We start from the raw sequence: 22,142 nt of genomic DNA, 5'->3' as shown, positions 1-22,142 counted from the left end.
AAGGAATACCAAAGTAAATTGCAGGCCAGTTTTTGGACAGAAGGATATATACCTGATGTGGGAATTAGACCCTGGTTATGAAGGCAGGGCTCCCTCTTTCCAGTGAATAGGTCTACTCAGGAAACCAGATTAAAGGTCAGCCAGTTTCCTGGTAAATCTGCTGTCCTAGGGGAAAAAAAAAAAGAGTGGCTGGTTTTACTAGATGCATCATTCAAGCCAAGCTAGGATCTCTAGAAATAATCTCTTCCTTCCCCGGAGAACAAATCTGTTCCGACAACTGGAATCCTAAAGCAGAGAAGTAATAGAAAGCAGCCTGGCAACATTTTTCTACTCATGGGATGGCAATAAGATAAATAAATAAATTGCTATAAAAGATTTTCATTGCTTCCCAAGGGCATAAAAAAATACCCTCACTCATGACGACTTGTGAAATAGATGAAAAGTCAAAACCTTGATAGATTTTGATTTCCTAACTAATCTTTATTAGTCTTTGTTTTTATAGGCTAATCGGAAAAAGACTTTTTAAACATCTGTTTGTATCTTATCCAAGGTCCCCAAAGTGGCTAAAACATGTCACAGTCTCCATAATGAGGCTATCGAGACTTTGAAAAGTGTAATAGTATAATGATGCCGAGATCTTTGGAATGTGACACTTATACTACCAAATATTAAAAATGTTCAGTTTTTACTCTGTCAGGTACCATTCTGGTACTTCTGTGTTATTGCCTCATTTAGTTCTTGTAACTATCCTATTAGGTAGATCTTTAAATATTATTTTCATGTTCAGAAAGAGGAAAATAAGTTTAGGAAATCATTGCTATTAAGCAGTGGATTTGCACCCATATGGTCATACACTGAGAACTTTGATACAAAATTGTGAATAACCATTTGAGGTAGAAAGCACTTTTTGTTTGAGAATTCTTTTTTTTTTTTTTGGTTGGTTGGTTGATTTTTTTAAAAAAATAATTTATTTTAATTGGAGGCTAATTATTTTACAATATTGTAGTGGTTTTTGCCATACACTGACATGAATCAGCCATGGGTGTACATGTGTTCCCCATCCTGACCCTCCCTCCCACCTCCCTCCCCATCCCATCCCTCTGGGTCATCCCAGTGCACCAGCCCTGAGCACCCTATCTCATGCATCAAACCTGGACTGGTGACCTATATCACATATGGTAATATGCATGTTTCAATGCTATTCTCTCAAATCATCCCACCTTGATTGATTCTCATGTGTGTATGTGTGTGTTTCACATCTATCAAAAGGTTAATGTGGGTCAAGGGCTAGACTATCTCATTTAGTTCTGTTAACACCCTACAATGGATGTACTATTATTTTCAGATAAGGAAACATGAAGAATCATTTTTGCAAATACGTGAATATGAGGGCGGCCCATTTCTTTAGGAAACCTGTGTCTAGTAACCTACATTAATAAGTTCAAAGACTACATATACCAGTTAGCTTGACTTTATCCCATCATCATTTACTGGACTAGTACAAATGGTAGTAAGAAAGAGTAAAGTAATGCTTTGTGCCAAGATTCACCTCACCAACCCCACACCGCCTGCTTTAACCAGGAATAATAACCCAGGGTATGTATCGTTTTGAAAATGGGTCAGTATTGTCCACCATAGAAAGACAGACTATTTTTTATCTGTGTTTTATTGGTAACATGTTGCCACAAAGCAATTTTTAAGTCTCATTTGATTTTACCATTGAAGTCAAACTCTCCAGATGATGCCAACAAAGCTCAACATACCTTATCCTTCTGAATTATACATATCTTTTTGGAGAGGCAATATTTAGGTTCACTTCTTAAGACTAGAACTTTTAGAATTTAGAATCTAAGATACATGAAATCCTTTTATAAGTGACAACAGTATATGAAGACAAATTTATCTGTGCCCTAAAACCAGCCTACTTGTAAGCCATTACTTTCTGACTAGGGAACATTCTGTGGCCCTTTTTTAAGCAGGGCAGAAAATGATACCTGATTTGTCTTTTTTTTTTTTTTCTTTCCATTATGGTGTACTTGTGATGGTGTAATCAACAGTGAATTTATGCAGATTACGTATTGAATCCTAAACTGCTGTTTAAGTTGAGAACAGTATGTGCTTTTGCTCTGAAGGCTGAAATTTTTACATCCTACCTAGGTTGCTTCCCTAATTTACCAAGTTAATCATGCTCAGTTCCAAAAATTCAGACATGGAAAAATATAAAAAAGAAAACATGATCTCACCATTTAGAGATAGCCACTATTTTTATTCATATATAGCCTTCCAAGCTTCTTTATTATGAAGTGATACTATAATATGGACCTCTGTCAAGCACATATAGATCTATATGATAATTTAGAAATGGCTGCATTGTATCCTAATGTATGTGGGTCTCATCCTTTATTTATCCAATCCTGTGATGAACAGATAGGCTTTTTACGGTTTTCACTTGTAGAAACAATGTTGCAAAGAACATGGATGTGCAGCCATCCATATTTATACATCTGTCTGAAAATATGAGGACTGGCTTTATTCCAGTAGACTTAAATGTCGGGAAAGGTTCTTTGAGACTTCTTGTATGAAGAATAAGTTGCTAGTTAGTAGCCATTGTTTATCATCTAAAGGCTCAGCCTGCACTTGGGTTGTGCATAGATTGCCTTAGAAATTGCAACTACAAAGGCACCTCTGTCGGTTATGAATATGACATTGAGAAGCCGTGTTTTAACTGTCCTAATTGCTCATATTTAAAACAATTGCTGACTGGCTTCTACCTTAAGGGACAGTTTATATTCTAAAACAATGGCACTGGCAGCTGCTAAAGTGTCTGTGATATTAACCATACAGGTTGCCTTTGTCCATACAACTGGTATTAAGCACAGGCTAGCATGGGGAACACTGCTAATGGGAAGCACCTGTTTATAGTCGCACACATTGTAAGTTGTAGCTTAATATCTTCCCGCCTCAAAATCATAGCCAGTGGGATAGTTCTGTGATCCTGTCGTTTGGGAAATGGAAGTATCATGAAGGAGAAAGTCTGCCATTTCTGCCTCACTGCAGAAGCCAGCGAGCTTACATAACCCCAGAGAACCCGGGGCTACTGAAGCTGGGGAATTGGGCTGACTCCTCTCAAACTTCCATCATCAGCAAAAAGCAGGTCTCCCAGACCCACGAGATAGATTGCACATGTTAAAAACAAAAAGAATAGATATGTAGTCTTAGAGTGATTTAGAAACAAAAACAGATGACAAGTAAATATATTCTAGGTCAGCATATCAGCAACAAAGCTCAGGCAGATCACAAACAACTGCCATAGAAAATGACAGAGGACTGTCCATCATATGATCAAAGTTAGAGAAATGGCTGATGCCTAACATTCTTAGTCATAGGGATTTCTGTCACACGTGGAATAGAAAGGCATGAGATGACAGGTGGTAGGAATGAATTGACCCTGTGTCCACATTGTCATTTAACAGCTAGTTTATCTGCATCAACCCAAATGGTTGCACAAGTTCTCATCTTGCCAAGTACTCTTGGCCCAGGTCACTACAATCTATGTTTGCCTTGATCAGCTTTTCTGCTGCCACTCTTAATTGTGCTAGCTAGGCTTCAGCAACAGACCCTAACCAGATGATGCCAGAGGACCTCATTTCTCCTGGGTGGTTTTGTTGTGGGTTTTTTTTCTGGATTGTCTGTTTGTTTTGAACAAACTGCTGTCTTTGTTTTGAACTGCTGTCTTCTCTGAAAATCATTCGGGAGTTTTTTGGTTTTTTTAAAAAAATACCATTAAAATTAAAATCACATGTTTATGGAAACAGCTATCATCTGATTATGGAAACACTAGGAATCTGACCTTGTCGGTGCATTCCCTTACATTATTTTCCTCCATGTCCTAGAAAATAATTGTTAAATATATGTAGAGTTCTGATTCTCTTTTTATATATCCATTGCTTTACATGCCCCCAAATAGGAAAAATTTGATAATTAAAATAGCAACAGAAGGAACTAGAGGTCACTTTTTCTAATCAAAAATTAATTGCAACATTTCTATTTCTTTTTTCTTCAAAAACCCACCTATCTGCTAAGGGCTAATTGAGATGACGTTTTCCCTGATCCCCCAACTCCAGCACTCAAGGGATATGATTTTTCTCTTCTCTGAACCTCTATTGCATGTACTGTTGTTGTTCAGTTGCTCAATCATGTTTGACTCTTTGTGACCCCATGGACTGCAGCACATCAGGCATCCTTGTCCTTCACCATCTCCCAGAGCTTGCTCAAACTCATGTCCATTGAGTTGGTGATGCCAACTAACCATCTCGTCCTCTGTTGTCCCCTTCTCCTGCCTTTACTCTTTCCCAGCATCAGTGTCTTTTCCAATGAGTCAGTTCTTCATATCAGGTGGCCAAAGGATTGGAGCTTCAGCCTCAGCATCAGACTCTAAGAGATGCTTTAAGAGACATATAGTTAGTTTCATGTTAGAGTTGTTTATACATTTATCCTTTCCTTCCTAAAAACTTATAAAGGTGCCTATTATGGTACCCTGCAGATATTTTATTCAGTAAAAATTTATGGGTGGATGAAAGGAAGGAAGGGGGGGGAGGGTTTTCTTTTCCTTGCCTATATTATTAGCAAATAATATTCTCTGTGTGTAAGCAGTATAGCAGAAGGTGAATTGCAGGAGCAGCTCTTGATTCATTGCCAATGATTAGATGATTAATCAACAGAAAGTTTTTGAAAAACTTCTGTGTGTAATCCACTGTGATAGACACCTGAGCAGATCTGTTACAGTTTGTGTGAATTCTGTTAGTTTGCTCTTCAGTGTAAGTTTCACATATATAATATACTTGGGAGTTTTCCCAACTATTTTCTAATATTATTCACAGTTTTATTTGTCACGCTTCCATATTTTCCAGATAGGCAGGCATTGTCATCAGACTTTCAACCTCATATCAAATTTGTCTTAGGCCCTGACTATATTTCCTAGTGAAGAAGGAAATATAATGCATGGCTAATAAACAAAACCAAGAACATTTTAAAAAATTTTATTCATTAGCTTTAACATTGAGTCCAGAGATAATCAGTAGCAAGTTCTGTGGCAGTTGAAATACTGAATATACTGACTTTATTTTTTTTCTGTGCCATACTTTTCTAAAATCCCTTGAAATACTCAAGATATAAATTAGGTAAATACTAGTCATTTAAAATCCCAAGAGGTTAATTGTACATGTTACGAAAATACCATGTTTATGGTAGATAAAAGTAAGCATTGCATATTTTCTACATTTGTAGCTTAATATGGATTAAGTTTTAAATACCTTGAAGTAATATTATTATACTATGTGATTTTACTTTTATCACGTATTTCAATCTTCCTAAAGTTGCTATAATTGAGTTTGTTTGATAATATACCTTTATATTACTATGAGACTTGATAGTTTGCAAAATGTGAGGTTCATAATAGAGATAGTCGAGTTACTACCTGGCAGGGAGGATAAGAAGAAAGTGAAATAGAGAAAAGTGATTTAATCTCGCTACTGCAGTTTTGTAAAATATAATTTGTTTTTCCCCTAGCACAGCAGAGTTTCATGCTGATAACAAGCTACTGAATTAATAAATCCATTGCAACTATTGAGACTTTTCCTTTAATAACATAATGAATGCTGAGCATTAAGAAAAGGAAAGGCATTCTTTGTACAGATGTTACTTCTACCAGATCTACATCCCTAACCTTAGGAAAAATGCCATCATACACTGAGCAATATCAATGTGAAAATAATTTGTGCATCTCAATTAGAATACTGAATTTTCCACATAAAATCACACTGTTTCCTGGAACACATTTGTTTATTTTCCAATTGGAAAGATATTTAGAGGTCTATTTTTTTATCATTACATGTGCTTAACTCCAATTACAGTTAATGGGAGTTGTGTGTCTATAGTCACAGTAGCCTCTGAGCTACATTATTAACATTATTGCTTTCCATTATCATCCTCATTAGAATAACTTTCATCTCTTCTACTAACCTGAACTACCATGGTAATCTGGGTTTCTGTTTTCTTTGCATGGATTTATTTGCATGTAACAAAGGATATAAATTACATAACATGACATGTTTCTAGTTTTGAAAACGTTACAATGTCACTGAGATTAGCATAGGGTTAGAACTCTTTAGAAGAAAGTGAAGTTGCTCAGTCATGTCCGACTCTTTGCACCACATGGACTGTAGCCCACCAGGCTCCTCCATCCATGGGATTTTCCAGGCAAGAATAGTGGAATGGGTTACCATTTCCTTCTCCAGGGTATCTTCCCAACCCAGGGATCAAACCTCGGTTTTCCGCACTGCAGGCAGGTTCTTTACTGTCTGAGCCACCAGGGAAGCCACTTAAGTAGAAGTAATGGATTGGCTTCTAGACTTGCATTTTGGCAGAGCACCCCACGTATACAATTCTGTTGGAAAAAATAATTTGATATATTTTAACACTTATGGTATCTAGTAGACATTAAATTTGTAAAACATATTATAAAACATGAAAAAAATGTTTACAAAGTAGAAGCACTATCAACAATAAACCTATTCATTTAATTCCAATTATTCAAAATTTTGATGAGGCAAAAGTAATGAAAACCAAGTGTATTATAAACTAAGTAGAATTGGTGATGCTCTTTTCCTTAGTGCTAGCCTGTACTGTATTTCCAGGGGAAAAAATGATAAGAAGACAAGAAAAGGGGCTTGTTAAGTCTTTAAGAAAATGAAGAACCTGAGGAGAACTCTTAAAAAAATCACTAGGAACGTTAGAGTCACTTGACTCATTGGCACTCAACAAATAGACATCTGCCTAACCTTAGTAGGATAGGCTAGTTACTACGTATTGAGTTTGTTTGTCAAGCTGTATTGTTTTCAAGATGTTTTGTGATTATAGAGTTCTAAAATGTGCTCTAAAAATACAAGTTTGAAAGGAAAATATACATTACAAAGGATTATTTCCACCAGATATTAAAACATGAGACTAAAATAATAAAATAAGAAGTCATTGGCATAAAAATAGTTGGAAAAATACTTAAAGTCGATGGAAAAGAAATGTACCCTAGTATAGGTAATTAGGTGGTGGCTCAGACGGGAAAGAATCCGCCTGCAGTGGGGAAGACCTGAGTTCGATCCCTGGATTGGGAACATCCCCTGGAGGAAGGCATGGCAATCCACTCCAGTATTCTTGCTTGGAGAATCCCCATGGACAGAGGAGCCTGGCGGGCTACAGTCCATGGGGTCACAATGAGTCAGACATGACTGAGTAACTAAGCACAGCACAGCATAGGTTATTTAACATATGATAAAGAGATATATCATGAATCAGTTTAGAAATTCGTGATTATTCAACAAATGGTGCCTTAACAACCCATTTCCTCTTTGCAAGGAAAATAGCAAGCAAGCAACATGGAAGCTTACCTGACATTGTACAACAAAAATTCTAGATCATTTAAATAAATGTTTTTTAAAAAATCAAATTTTAAAGAACAATAAAAGATATAGTTTAATGTTTATCAAATGTCTCTGCCTAGAGAAAGACTTTCTAAGCTTAACAATAAAAGAATGGATCATAGTGTAAAAGACTGATTTAACTACATAAAAATAATAAAAATGAAACCATATGTTCTTGAAAGCCCACAACATGAACCAAATAAAAGGCAATCAACAAACTAAGGAAAATATTTCAATTGATTACTATCTATCTTTAAAATGTAGAGTTAAAAATAAAAACAAAGCAAAACTAAGACCCCGATAGATTATTGGGTAAGGGATATGATCAGCATTTAAAGGAAGAAATATAAATGGATAATAACATTTGAAAATTTCTACTTTGCTAGAATTTGAAGAAGGGCAAAAAGAGGCAATCATATGCTATTTGTCACTTCTCACATTAGCACATTGTCAAGAGATTAATACCTAACAATGAGATAAGACAAATTAATTTACTTATTGCCAATTGGATTTAAATTAATACAACTATTCTGGAATATGATTTGGACTTAATTTTGCAATTTTATACACATCATGTGTAGAAGTGGCTTAACAATGCCACTTCTACACATGATGTGTATAAAATAAAATATAAACTATAAGGATGTTCATTGCAAGGCTTTTTATAATAGAAAAAAAAAAAATGGAAGCAACCTAAATGTCCAACAGTAGAGAAATGGTTAACCAAATTGTGGCATATTTATATAAAAAGAAGAATATGTAGCCATTAAAAATTTTATTTTCAGTATCGTGTTTCAGAAGTTTAATGACATACAAAATTTCTGTTATACAATAAAATGTTAAATGGAAAAAGTAGAACACCAAATTGCATATATAGTTTAAGCTCAACATTTTTTTTAAAGACGCTATTCTGGTAAGTGAAGAGAACGAATCTGGTCAACGAATGGAGAAACTGGCTCTCCACCAAGAGATTAGGCCCAAACCTAATTCAGGTGCCACCTTCCTTCCAGTCTTTGGAGTGAGTGAGAAACTGTATCAAGTTAGGATCCTCAAAAACATAGGGGGAAAAAAAGCAACAGTTTTGCAATCATGGTACAGAGAGGAAAAAAAGATGTAAGTTTGTATGAGATGATTTCAGTATAACAGTCTAAAATAATCTTTCATCAATATTTGGCATGTGAATAGCTACTTCAATAGACATTTCCTAAGGCAACCTAACCCTGGAGAAGGGAGTGCAACCCACTCCAGTATTTTTGCCTGAAGAATTCCATGGCTAGAGGAGCCTGGTGGGGCTACAGTCCATGGGGTCATAAAGAGTCAGACATGACTGAGAGAATAACACATAAACAAGGCAACCTAAAGTTTTCTTGGTTTTCTTAGCCTGAGCTGCACAAAACCCACCCTCTGGTTACCTTTTTTTTGTTGTTGCTGGAAACAATGCCTATCCATCGATGACAAATCTGCCACACCATCATTTTTGAAGAGTTTGGAGAAAAGAAAGCTCAGAATAAGTTGCAGAGGCCTTCTTTTACTTTGTTTTCTAGGCAGCTAATTAGCATTAAAATGGGACGTTTCGCCACACAATGTGACAATGTGCAGTGTACGCCAGGCACACTTATTTTATGTTACCCTATTGGGAGGGTATAGTTGCATTGTGTTTGGGTAGGTCACGTCAATACATCTAACATGCCTATGAAGCACCAGTTCTTCCACAGACAACAGGTGGATACCTAACCTGGAGGGGAATGAATAATGGACAGGTCTTTTTATCACAGGTTTTCAGTCTCAAGTCGACCTGCTCATGCAATATACAACATACACCCCTCTACCTTTGGCATACACTCACTTTGTTAGAGGAGTGATTAAACGTTTCTCGGTTACATACTACAAGCTTGAGTCCTTTGGTCTGTCTCACACCACATTTTTTTTAAGCTTTATGATATGCTTATTCCTCAGTTATTTCACCTGACAAAGTTTTCAGTAGGAAGGAAATTAGCAGTGTAGATGTAGATAGGGATCTGAAATTTTGTGACATTCAGGTATTTCATGGATGATGTGCTTTGTACATAGTTGTTAAATAAATGATTGCATGAATGAATTTTAGAGCAATACAATAACAGGTTTAATCTATTCACTCAGGACTCCATTGGGAAGGTTTTGAGATGAATGCCAAATCAATTTATGCTTAGAAACAGCATAAAGCTTCTTACTCTTATGACAGTGGGGAAAGCCTTGACAGTGGTTTGAGCTGGTTAACCTGATATTCACAGTGTACAGAAGCACGTTAAAGCTGGGCCATGTATTAACATTTTCTTTTCTGTGACAGATTGGCATATTGTTTTGGATTTGGTCACCTCTCCTCCATGGACTGCACATTTTCATATAACTATGTCCCTCTCCTCAGTTTCACACTATGACTATGTTACTCTCTGTAGAAATAGAATCTTTTCACTTTCACATGGGGCATCAAGCCTTTGGTGACCAAAAAGAATCTGATAGGGTATGCATGCCCAACTCTGGTGGATTTAGAGGGTACATCTTGGGGCTGACATCTCAGGTTCTATACAGCATTAATCCTTGTGTTTACAAAAAATAGAATCCCTTGATGAATTCTTAGACCATGAGGATACATTAGATTCTCTAGGCTTGCTTATTCATTATGTTATCTCATGCATTCAGAAAATGGAAACAGAAGAAGACTATGACAAATCATGTTCCCTCAGCCTCTGATATAATGTTTTCCTGTATCTCATTGCACAATATCCCCAACAAGTAAACACACATAGATTGATGCTCCCCCCATCTTCCTCTCTTTGATTTCCAAAAACACAACAAGGCAAATTGGACAGGGAAGCCACTACTGATTAACAAAGCCCTCCCCATCACCTCAGGTAAACACATATTTTCTAAACTATTGACATTTTGGAGGAGAGACTACTATTTTTTTTCCATCTAAACAATTCTAGTATTAGTAGTGTTGGGAGAATAAGACTGGGTAGAAAAGTGAATTTGGTTCAGTCTGGGTCTCCTGGAGTTCTCAAATCATATCACATGGGCACCTGCCTCCTTCACCTGTTTCTAAATAGGAAATTCAGTCACTCTCACAATCACCCAAATAACTCCATCACCTCTGACAGCAATAATAACAAGCATTTGCTCTTTTCTCATAAATTTGATGCCAAGTATGTGGCATCAGAACACTGACTATTACCCATTGGTATTTAGTTATATTTTTAAAAATTCAATGATTCTTAGAACTTCCCTGGTGGTCCAGTGACCAAGACTCCATGTTCCCAATGCAGGAGACTCAGGTTCAATCCCTGATCAGGGAACTAGATCTCTGAAGATCCCATGCAGCCAAATAAATAATTTTTCAAATAAATAAAAATTTGATGATTCTCAATCTTTGCCTCAGAGAAGGCAATGGCACCCCACTCCAGTACTCTTGCCTGGAAAATCCCATGGACGGAGGAGCCTGGTAGGCTGCAGTTCATGGGGTCGCTAAGAGTCGGACACGACTGAGCGACTTCACTTTCACTTTTCCCTTTCATGCACTGGAGAAGGCAATGGCAACCCACTCCAGTATTCTTGCCTGGAGAATCCCAGGGATGGCGGAGCCTGGTGGGCTGCCGTCTATGGGGTCGCACAGAGTCGGACACGACTGAAGCGACTTAGCAGCAGCAGCAGCAGCAGCAGCAATCTTTGCCTCAAAGAAGACATGAATCTAGGTATGAAAATTTGCTATCATTAGATTGTAAGCTATTAGAATGTGAAAAGAGATGAATATTTATATTAATATATATTCATATTATATATACATATAATATTATCCTCTAAATTGCACTTCTGCCCTGATCCATACAAGTCTAGAGTAAAAATATATATTTTGTGCCTAAAATAGTTTTAACATAAACACAGAGAATTGTAAATAAATCACAGAAACTCAGATCAGTCATTGCTGCCATTATTTCTAGAGTGATTTTTTCATAAACAATGTTGGAAGTTGACATTTCGAAAATACAAGTAGTGACCTTTACAGAATTGCTTCTACTTATAATTATCTCATAAACATAGGGACCAATTAAGTACCAAAACTATTTAAAGAGAGACAGAGACAGAAAAGGAAGGGAGAGAGGGAGATAAAGAGAAAGGAAGGGACGAACTATAGAATAATTCTCTTGTGTGTATGCCAAGAGCTGAATTTGGGCTGTGAACCAGTGTTTATCCTGCCTTCCAAAAGCTTTAATGTCCTTTTCTCAGTTCATTTTGATTTGAAAGTTTATTTTCTCACACCAGATGCTACCAATAAAGCTATGGTTTGATGTGACTCCTGACATCATTTACTTCTGCAAGGCTGGGTTTTTGTATGCGGTGCTTTTCTTGAATCCAGTGGGCAGTGAACGGGGTATGGGGTACCAATAGCATTCCTGGAGTGAACGTGGATGCCAGCTGACATTCATGTGTGGGATCACCAAGGCACAAGCCTTTTTTCTAGCTGGGACAATCCTCTGTGAATGCCACCATCATTCTCATATCTGATAGCTTTAATACTGAGTACTTAAATGCTAGCAATGCAATGGTAACCATCATCTTACAATCTCATTTGTAAATGTCTTCTAAAAAGTCTGAAACCAACCTGTATGTGAATCAGTGACATCTAAATAGTAAGCACTTTATCTCAGAATGTTATCTTTACAATTTTAGTGGATTGTGATTGGTATCACAAATTAAATAATGGAATTTTTAAAGGATACCCAAATAATCCATCACTCGGATATATCTCTGAATAGAAAAAATATCTCTTTCTTTCTCACCTCTCAGTGATAATAATGCATCACAAGGCACTTTAAGCTTATGGCTGTTTGGCTCAGTGAACTCATACCATGGTGTTAATGAGGCCAAGGTCATGGAGGCCAGTCAGCTTTGCTCTGTGTACTGACTACAGACTACCCAGAATCACTCAAGAAACACTAGCACAGATGAAAGAAGTTCCATGGCAAAACCTCAGCATTTCTCACAGTCCATCCTCCCCATGGGAGAGGCAGGATATATTCCAGGGTATCATCATCTTCTCTCTCAAATTGCCAACATCCGTTGGATCATCAAAAAAAACAACAGAGTTCCATAAAAACATCTACTTCTGTTTTATTGACTACGCCAAAGCCTTTGACTGTGTGGATCACAACAAACTGTGGAAAATTCTTCAAGAGATGGGAATACTAGAACACCTTACCTGCCTCTTGAGAAATCTGTAGGCAGGTCAGGGAGCAAAAGTTAGAACTGGACATGGAACAACAGACTGGTTCCAAATCGGGAAAGGAGTATGTCAAGGCTATATATTGTCACCCTGCTTATTTAACTTATATGCAGATTACATCATGCAAAATGCCAGACTGGATGAAGCACAAGTTGGAATCAAGATTGCCAGGAGAAATATCAATAATCTCAGATACGCAGATAACACCACCCTTATGGCAGAAAGTGAAGAAGAACTAAAGAGCCTCTTGATGAAAGTGAAAGAGGAGAGTGAAAAAGTTGACTTAAAGGTCAACGTTCAGAAAACTAAGATCATGGCCTCTGGTCCCATCACTTCATCACAAATAGATGGGGAAACAGTGAGAGACTTTATTTTTCTGGGCTCCAAAATCACTGTGGATGGTGACTGCAGCCATGAAATTAAAAGATGCTTGCTCCTTGGAAGAGAAGCTATGACCAACCTAGACAGCATATTAAAAAGCAGAGACATTACTTTGCCAACAGAGGTCCATCTAGTCAAAGCTATGGTTTTCCTAGTAGTCATGTATGGATGTGAGAGTTGGACTATAAAGAAAGCTGAGTGCAGAAGAATTGATGCTTTTGACCTGTGGTGTTGGAGAAAACTCTTGAGAGTCCCTTGGACTGCAAGAAGATCCAACCAGTCCATCCTAAAGGAAATCAGTCCTGAATACTCATTGGAAGGACTGATGCTGAAGCTGAAACTCCAATACTTTGGCCACCTGATGTGAAGAACTGACTCTTTGGAAAAGAGCCTGATGCTGGGAAAGATTGAAGGCAGGAGGAGAAGGGGAGGACAGAGGATGAGGTGGTTGGATGGCATCACTGACTCATGGACATGAGTTTGAGTAGACTCCTGGAGTTAGAGTGATGGACAGGGAGGCCTGGTGTGCTGCAGTCCATGGGGTTGCAAAGAGTCGGATACGAGTGAGCGACTGAACTGAGACTGAGATCATCATCTTAGGGAGGAAATGAGTAAGAGCTTGGGAGGCCCCAACATCTACCTCTGAATAAAGCAGCCTTGACATTTAGGCATTAACTTTGCATTATAATCCCCCATCATACCATTGATTTGCTGTGTAACCTTCATCACTAAAGCAGAGACAATAGGATAGAATGAAATGGGTTTACCTCCCGGGGATGTTGTGTGAATTAACAAATTAACGAGTGTAAAGTGTTAGCATTTATGTAAGTGCTGGTGGTTGTGATTATTTCTAGGGACCTAGTCTCATTCTAAATAGAGAATCTAAGTATATTATGCTGCTGTCAGAAGGGAATTTTCACCCACATCAATTGCATTTAAGCTGAGCATAAAACAGAGGTGATAATAACATAGTAGTGATCACCACAATGCAGAGCTGTAAACCTTTTTCCTATTAAAGCTAAAAGTATTTTCAGCAACTTTCAATGCTTTTAAACTTTGCTTTCCAAGCTTTGTGCCAACAGTTCTCTCTACAAGTGATTATTTTTCCTGTGACAGGTGAGGGGAATGGGACCTATTCATTATTCATTCCCATAATGACTATATAATGTATTGAATTTGTTTACATCACACAATCAAGCAAAGACTTGGTAGCTGATTTGATTGCCACATATTGCAATCATTGTAAAAAATAAAAAAAAACTCTTTTTCAGCTCTGCCCACGCTGGTGTCCTCTAGAGACAGCCAACATACAGATTGAAAACTCATGGGGAATTGAAGTGCTTTCCAACAAAAGGCACTGTACATAGATCCTTTCAATTTAACATCTTTACCAAGAAATTTTGTTGTCGCCTGCTATTTCCAAAGGGACTGTGCTTGAGCGAATTCTTCCATTTCTTTTATCACTCTGACTTCACTTACCAAGAAAAGTCATTTAATGCTATTTCAAACTCTTGAACTCAGCCTGGGAGCTACAGCGTGAACTCCTCAGATCTGGGCTTCAAGTTACTTATTTACATATTCATTTGAATTAATTTTTCAGGACTGTTTGAAAACCTCTCTCAACCTGACATCATGTAATAGCCAAGATCTAAAGCTCACCATGTTTTTGGTTCTCTTTTCTCTTTGTCTTACAGATAACAGACGAGTACCTTTGGAAAGGTCACGCTCTCGCCACAATGGAGGTATCTCGTCTAAGTGATTCCTGATGCCAAAGAATAAGAAAATATTTAAGTAAACAAAATCATACAGTTTGAGAAGAACAAAACCTACTCTCAAGGGATGGAGAGGAAATAAGTACATTTCTGCAAAGATCAAGCTAAACTGGATGAAATAGTGTGCATATGTAAAGCTATTGCAAGACTCCTCCCACAGTTGTTATACTAACACAAACACAATTGCCAGGATTTTAAAACATGCATTTCATTTTAGTGTAAAGATGTGTATTATTTGTTATTGTGTGTGACCTGATGGTGAGGATGAAAAATGTAAGAAATTGAAGAGTTCTAAAGGCATTCAAAACCATTCAGTCTGTCAAAAATGTATAATGTTACTCAAATTTTGTCACACACCCACCCCCAAAAAAAGAAGAAAAGAGAAAAGAAAGAATCGCTCAATGTCTACTGATTGATTGCTGTTATATAGAAAAGTAAAAGACCAGTGAAAATGTGTGTGTTAATGGTTTGGAAAGGCAGTGAGATTGCACACTCTGTAAAAGAAGCCATCTTGGAAACTCAGAAAATGTACTACTTCATCCCCTTCGAGTTATTTAGAATCTAATCTCAAGTGAAAGTTGATGGATTCGTCTGCTTTGGCTGAAATTAAACTTATCATTAATCTAGAGTTTCAGCATGATATTGCAGGCACTTATCATTGCTAAAAATAAACCAAAGTTTAACAGAAGTGGTTAGAGAAAGTAATTTAAACTTTATTTAAAGAGGTATTTTATAAGTATGCACATATATCTACTTTATACAAATACTTTATATGGCTATTTTTGAGAAAAACCTCACATTTTAATGTTTATGCTAGAGTTGAACCTGCAAATTCTGTTACCTTTATTTAGATTTTTCAAGGTAAATACTGATCCCTGTTCTCCATGGTTTCTTTCTTCTCTCTATTGCTTCTTACTCCCACGACCCCCTTGAAGGCAGGGAATAGAGTTCTAAGAGACCTGAGAGGAAAAAGATTTCTCTCTGCAGGAGGCAGCAGAAAACTCTCTGATAGGTCAATTGTCTTATCTGCCTCTTTCCTCCCCCTTTCCCATTCTGTCGTGGTGATCTGAAGAAGAAAAATGATATGTGTGTACTTTATATATGTGTAGATATTTATATATCCTGCTACAATAATTCCACATCCCAGTGACTAACTGAACTTCTCAATCATCATCATACTTACCTTATTATATTCACAAATCATTTAAATGCTGCCAAAACAACTCTAGGAGGAAAAACCAGGCTCTACATTTTTCTTAAATAGATAAGAGAGGGAAAGTCATACTTAACTTGTCTATTACTTTTTAAAATGCAGTGAAAGAATGTAGTGTAACTTCTCTGGAGTATAATTTTAAGACTAATCCATGCAGATGATTGTGATTATTGTAAAAGTTTTCTTATATGTATATTTCTTATATAGAAAATCCTATTTCTACTTCCTCTAAAGCACATTATAGATATTCAGAAAGAACAAATGACTGGCTTGGCAAATCACTACCTGAGATAATGAAAACAAGTGACCAATAGCTCACAATTTCTTTTATACAGATGTATAGTCATTCAAACTGCTGCCTTTTCCTCCAGTTCATTCTTACTTAGGTCTTATCCTTTGCAAAGCTCTGAAGCTGCTACAATAGAGAAATCAAAAACAGTAACAGGATCTGAGATTTTACAATTTTATCCTGTCTTCTTAACACACACACATATGCACACACACAAAGAAGTTTAAGGGAGATATCAGTTTCACATGCTGTTTTTTAACAATAACAACAACAAACACTTAGGTTCTACGAATTTATGTAAATACTTAACATATTTTTAACTTCACAAAGTCGTTTCTGAAATCTTCATTGTATGGCTTCTTTGAGTCTTTTGATAGTTTTTCAGACTGTAGGAAAATGATATTTTGAAATATTCACCCTGACTAATGTTTAGGGACATTTCCCATGCCATATTATCAAGCTAGTCAAGGTAGAAATACTGTTGCATATCACCTTTTCCAAATGTGAACTTGCCTTATTTTTTAGTTTGTGGGAAAAAAAGTACAGTTATTGATAAATTATATATTTGTATTTAGAGTAATCCCACACACTTTTCACAAACATTGAGACCTTTTAGGGTCTTTCCTGAAATTCTGATAACTCAATTAAAGGGTTTGCTTCCCAGATTTATAATGGTCCTGCTCTAGCCATTTGTAGTTTGTTTTGGGTTGAAAATTATCACCAGAAAAAAATACATAATGACCTTTTTAGTACAGAGTGTATAGAGCCAAATTATACTAAATCTTTTATTGGGTTTATTACTGCCATAATTGAGAAGCGCCTTCCCTGGTGGCTAAGATGATAAGGAATCTGCCTGCAGTGCAGGACACATGGGTTCCATCCCTCGGTCAGAAAGATCTCCTGGAGAAGGGAATGGCTACCCACTCCAGTAATCTTGCCTGGAGAATCCCATGGACAGAGGAGCCTGGTGGGCTACAGTCCATGGGGTTGAGAGCAAAACTACTCTTTGAGCTTCCCAGGTGGCTCAGATGGTAAAGAATCCGCCTGCAGTACAGGAGACCTGGGTTCAATTTCTCCTGCTCCCCTGGAGAAGGCGATGGCTCCCCACTCCAATATTCTTGCCTGGAAAATCCCATGGATACAGGAGCCTGGCGGGCTACAGTCCATGGGGGTCACAAAGAGTCAGACGTGACTGAGCGACGAAGCACATACACACACAATTTATGCAGATTTTCTTCAGAGTGTTTTTTAAAAGTGCAAAACCCTTTAAAATGTTTACTAGTTGTATTAGTTTCCTTTGGCTGCTGTAATAAACTACCACAAACTAGGTGACCTAACATATCAGAAATTTATTCTCTCATGGTTGTTGTGGCCAGATGTCCAAAATCAGGGGCCATGCTCCCTCCAGAGGCTCTAGAGGAAAATCTTCCCTTGTCTCTTTCGGCTTTGGGTGGCTGTTGGCATTCCTTGGATTATGGCCACATCTCTGTCTGCTCTGTCTTCACATTACCTTCTGCTCTGTGCGCTTAATCTCCCTATGCCTCTCTTATAAGGACACTTGTAATTTCAAGCCCACTGAGATAATCCAGGATAATTTCATATGAAGAGCCTAAATTTAATTACATCTCTAAGACCCTTTTTCCAAATAAGGTAACTTTCAAAGGTTCTTGGGATTAAGATATGAACATACCTTTTTGGAGGTGACCTTTAGCCCACTACAGTCTGCCTTCTGGACCCCCAAATTTATGTCTGTCCCCTGTGCAAAATATATTCACCCTACCCTAATATTCCCCAAAGTCTCAAACCTAAAGTTTAAACTCTCATCCAAACATCATCAGTTCAAAAGTCCCAAATCTCATCTAGATCATCTAAATCAGCAACAGGTCAAAACCTTAGGGCAAAATTCCTTTGCATCTGTGAATCAGTGAAACGACGTCAACGGGGCTCCTGCTTCCAAAATGCAGCGATGGGATAGGCATATGATAATAGTTATAGACATTCCTATTCCAGAAGGAAGGAAATGGAATAGACAGAAAGGAGCTCCTTGTCCTGATGAGTTTTAGAATTTGGCCCGGCAGAATCCCTTTCCCTGGTGGCTCAGATGGTAAATGCGGGAGACATGGGTTGAAAAGGTTGATCCCTGGTAGGGAAGATCTTCTGGAAGATGGCATGGCAACCCACTCCAGTATCCTTGCCTGGAGACTCCATGGACAGAGGAGCCTGCAGGGCTACAGTCCGTGGGGTCGCCAAGAGTCAGACACAACTGAGCGACTAAGCACAGCACAGGACACAGGTCTGAGCGCCATGTCTTGTGACCTCAGCCAAGTGCCTGAGCTTCAGTTCTGTTCTCAGAATCCCCTTAGGTTTCAAGGCTTGACAATAATCCTCCTTGTCTCAGGGTTGCACCCTAGGTCTGCAGCTCTGCTCTAGAGTTTATCTTTTCTATCAAAGGGTAGTATCTGTTTACAGCTTAATCAGCCTGTTTCTTGCCTATAAAGTTTTGGTTGTCTGACAGCCTTCTCTCATTTTGTCCTGTCTCTGCCCCTTTTGGGCCAAGATGGAACTGTTTCTGCTGGAGTAACTTTTTTAAAAACTTTGTGGGCTCCTCATGAATATCATATTGATTTAATAGAGAGGCAAGAGAGTCCTCACAGATCTTTGCCAGATAATGCCACCTCTATTCCTGGCTTTTATCGAGATGAATGAGTGGATCAGTGAGTCAGTGCCTAATCTCTACTGCTGCTACTGCTGCTAAGTTGCTTCAGTCGTGTCCGACTCTGTGCGACCCCATAGACGGCAGCCCTACCAGGCTCCGCAGTCCCTGGGATTCTCCGAGCAAGAATACTGGAGTGGGTTGCCATTTCCTTCTCCAGTGCATGAAAGGGAAAAGTGAAAGTGAAGTCGCTCAGTCGTGTCCGACTCTTAGCGACCCCATGAACTGTAGCCTACCAGGCTCCTCCGTCCATGGGATTTTCCAGGCAAGAGTACTGGAGTGGGGTGCCATTGCCTTCTCCGCAGCACTAGCCAAAGGTTGCCTAGTCTTGGCTTTATCTCCAGAGCCCCCTATCCTAACAGTGAGTCTCTTCATTTTAGCATCTTTTGCAATCTGAATAGGTGCAGAATTTCCTGAATTATCAATGCTGGTTCCTTTCTGCTTACCAGTTCTTTCTTCGATGTATCCCTTTCTCTTATATTTTATTATAAGCTCAAGAAAAAACTAGACCATACCTCCCGTGCTTTGCTCTCACATTTCCTCAGCTAAAATACCCAAATTCATCACTTACAGATCTACTTTCCACAAAACGGTTGGAGACAATCTGGATAAGCTTTTTTGCCAGTATATAATAAAGATCACCTTTCCTCTAGTTTTCAATAAAATGTTCTTCAATTCCTTCTGAGCCCTCATGAGATGCACCTTTAACATTCACATTCTTCCCAACAGTCTGTTTAAAGCAGCCTATGCTTTTTCTATCATATACATCAATATTCTTCCCGCCTCTACACATGATGTAATTCCAAAGCCACTTCTACATTTTTAAGTATTTGTTATAGCAGTCCCTGACTTCCTGGTACCCAAATCTATATTTTGTTGCTGTGGTTGCTGTAACAGTATTCCAAATGTGATCACTTATAACAACAGGCATTTATTCTCTTACTGTTTGGGAGGCCAGAAGTCCTAAATTGATGTCTTGGCAGGGCTGTACTCCCTCTGGAGCTTCTAGGAGAAACCTTCCTTGCTTCTCCCAGTTTGTGACTGTCAGCATTCCTTGACTTGTGACCAAGCCTCTCTCTGCTCTATCTTCATATCACCTTTCCCTCTATATCTAATCTACCTCTACCACTTTCTTATAAAGATACGTGTGAAGGCATTTAAGGCCCATCAGCTTATGCATAATCTCCTCATCTCAAGATCCTTCACTTAATTACATCTGTGAAGACCCTTTTCCCAAATAAGGTAACATCAAAGGTTCTAAGTATTGGTACATGGATGTATCTTTGGGGAGTCACCATTCAGCTCACGACACTAGTTATTGCACATAAATGTACTTTTCACTTTTTAAAATGCATCCTTGGTGCTCAAGTCAAATTCAGTGTTGTCTCTAAAAGCCGTTGTATGCACAGGCTACTGCATGCTTTGATGTTAAATGGCTGAACAGTCTATTCTAAAATTCAGTTGATACTTTTCTTACTACAGCAAATTAGCTTGAAAAAATAATTGGTTCCAACTATGAGCTCTGGTGTATCTTTTCTGCCCCTTTTATGGAGTCTTTGACCAAATATTTTCTATGATTAATAATGTAGGTATAAAACTACCTCTGATACAGAAGTGTTCTTTACAAGTTTATTTTAGATATTGTGAATCCCTTAACTGAAAGGAGAGGTGACAGCAAAGCCTATTTGAATGGATATTGAGGGAGATTGTGCCCATACCAAGACACTCAGAAGAAGTATTTCAGTAGCAGAACTATGGATTCATGTTCTCGTTTTGCCTCAGAATAAATGCCTGTCTCTTTGCAGGACCAAGAATGACTTGCAATCTATCTGTAATGCATACTTACTTATTCAATAAAGCTAAGATTACATTAAATGTTTTACTGCCTATAATAATTAATATCAAGGATGGGTGAAAAGGTACCAACTGAAGTATAAAGGCAGGATGTAAGAAAATACTCCAGAAGGAGAAGCTTCAACTTAACAAAAGTACCAAAGTATTTCTATAAGGACCCGGTCAAGTAGAAATCATGGGATATATTCAAAGACACACATACCTGTGGGAATCATAAGATTTTCTCTAAGCATTCTTGAGCACTTCTTGCCAGAATAGTGGAGAGATGTTTGCACACCTTAAAAGTGCAGAAAAGTCAGAAGGGTGATTTACATCCTCCAGAGAAACTGTTTCTACAGAGGAGGATTTTTAACCTTTATTATACAATGAAAGTAAATGGGCTTCAAATGCTCAGAGGGGTAAAAATCTGGAATTAGAAATAAAGGATTGTAGATAATTATTCTTTGGAGGGCTTTCAAAAGAATCTCTCATCATAGGTGGGCTGACTTGAAGATGAATGGTTGGACAAGGTAATAACCAGGTCTATAAATGATATAGTCCAAAATACCTGGCAAGACCATTGTTTCCCTTGGAATGGTTTCCTCCAGGACTCAAATATATTGTTTTTTTCTCCCGCATTGACCCAAGTAGGCAAACTCCTTTGTAGGGAGTCTGAAAACCTGAGTATCCACAACTAGGGGAATTTGAGCTCAAAGGAAAGTGGAAATCTGGAAATTGATATATATGCAATGCATGTAACATGGTATGTAATTTTGATTTATAGTAAAAAGAAAGCAATAGCGAAAGAGCCCATTTACAGACTGAGTTTATTTAGATGTCTAGAGTCCCAATAGCCACAAATAAAATATTATTATAGTTAGTATCCATTTCAGGGAAAAACAACTTACAAATTCATGAAATGCACAAATTATGACTTCGTTCCTAGTTCTTGGAGATTAGCCAGAATTCAGACTTTAGCAATGATGACCTTATATCTTGGCTAATAGAAGTTCAGCTAGTATTCTTACCTATATTTTGGCTGAGGTGCAAACAATATTTTCACCTTTTGATATGTATGAGTAAAGCACAAGAGCTCTTATCATATTATTAGAAATATTAATAATAAACCTTCAACTTCTCTATTTCTCTAAAGATCCAGTGTTCTAATCATTCTAATCATGATTAGAATCACTCGATTCTAATCATCGA

At 37.8% G+C, this 22,142-nt stretch overlaps 1 protein-coding gene across 10 annotated transcripts in view; it reads left to right on the top strand.

The window, feature by feature from the left end:
• DIAPH2 (diaphanous related formin 2) overlaps positions 1 to 20,975 on the top strand; it is a 952,992-nt gene extending 932,017 nt beyond the window's left edge. For 9 of the 10 annotated variants that reach the window (XM_081565331.1, XM_081565339.1, XM_081565328.1 and 6 more), the window contains one exon: positions 14,808 to 15,265. The gene's annotated coding sequence lies outside the window, so the exon portion shown is untranslated. Of the gene's footprint in view, positions 1 to 14,807; positions 18,606 to 19,331 lie in introns of those variants that run through there. The other variant, XM_081565323.1, reaches the window with a different exon arrangement.
• The last annotated feature ends 1,167 nt before the right edge of the window (positions 20,976 to 22,142 follow it).

Source organism: Giraffa tippelskirchi, chromosome X (assembly GCF_054371585.1).
Source record: "Giraffa tippelskirchi isolate mGirTip1 chromosome X, T2T-mGirTip1v1.2.pri, whole genome shotgun sequence".
NCBI lineage: Eukaryota > Metazoa > Chordata > Mammalia > Artiodactyla > Giraffidae > Giraffa > Giraffa tippelskirchi.
Note: the sequence above shows the minus strand (reverse complement) of the source record. Positions and strands in the feature narration are given on the sequence as shown.